This window comes from Octopus bimaculoides, chromosome 3 (genome assembly GCF_001194135.2).
Source record: "Octopus bimaculoides isolate UCB-OBI-ISO-001 chromosome 3, ASM119413v2, whole genome shotgun sequence".
NCBI lineage: Eukaryota > Metazoa > Mollusca > Cephalopoda > Octopoda > Octopodidae > Octopus > Octopus bimaculoides.
Genome location: NC_068983.1, coordinates 28,234,647 through 28,235,925, shown reverse-complemented (window position 1 = coordinate 28,235,925; position 1,279 = coordinate 28,234,647). Strand labels below are relative to the sequence as shown.

The following is a 1,279-nucleotide window of genomic DNA, read 5'->3' as shown; positions in this document are numbered from 1 at the left end:
CTTCATACTCTTAATTGCTTTATCTACCCTGGTACTATCAACTCGGATAGCTGGTCCCTCTATTGGGTCGACATACGGCAGGCTCTCTTCCTCCCATTCATTCTCTTTATTAAGCAATCTATCGTAGTGGCATCTGCAGACCTCTTTCTTTGCATCCTCATTTAGTATATATATATATATATATATATATATATATATATATATATACACACATTCCTATATATATGTATATATATATATATATATCGATATACATACATACATATATATATACAGTTATATACATACATACATGGAAACTGTGCAGAAGCCTGTTGTGTATGTGTGTGTCTAAACTTTGCCCTTGATATAGTTTGTTATATCAACACACCATCATTATTATCGTCACCATCATCATAAAATGACACCATGAATATTATTATGTTGCATAACATGGAGGGTAGAAATGTACTACACTTGATAATCTATCAGTGTAACCATTTCTTTGTATATATTTTCATGTTCTTCATCATGATGTACATTAACATGCTGTTGGTTTCTAAGGCAGCAGATTGACCAAGTCACGAGAGCATCATATAGATTGCTTTGCAGAATTTGTTGACACTCTCTGCACTTTGAGTTCAAACATCACGGAGGTTAACTTCACCTTTTATTCTTTTAGTGGGGACAGGGGTGATAAACTAAGTCCTGTACTGAGGTTGATTATTTTCTCTCTTTCTCATTTTGGAAGAAACCAATTATTGTTCAACCTGGAGATTGATGGGCTGCACCAGATTGAAAAATTTCTAGGACATGTCATATATATAACAACAGCACCCTAATAATTTTGTCAAGACTTGAAGTTGCTGTGAAATGCAAGGCAAGGATTGACATCTTAAAGATTAAAAGTAATAAAATCATTGCGAGTCAGTCGTTGGGGTTAGAGTGTATCTAAATTTGGTTCAAGTATTTTATTGTCTCTGATAATTTGAATAAATGCCTGGTTTTCATATATCGAAATTTAAAGTGTTTATTCCTCTTCAAGTAATGCACTAATTCATTCATAGATTATATCAAAGCTTGACATCAACCATTAGAGATCTTCAGCCGACGATTTTAATTATAAAGCTTCCTCCCACTCAAAGTCATGTGAGGGAATTCAGTAGACAGAAACAACAGGAAAACAGTTGTGTGTGTGTGTATATGTGGTGTATGTGTGTATATTCAAACATATATTTACACATGCAAGTATATATATATATATATATATATATATATATATATATATATATATATATAT

At 32.3% G+C, this 1,279-nt stretch overlaps 1 protein-coding gene across 3 annotated transcripts in view; it reads left to right on the top strand.

Moving 5' to 3' along the window:
• Nucleotides 1-1,279, top strand: part of LOC106876727 (uncharacterized) — a 1,061,911-nt gene that overhangs the window by 838,655 nt on the left and 221,977 nt on the right. The window lies entirely within an intron of this gene.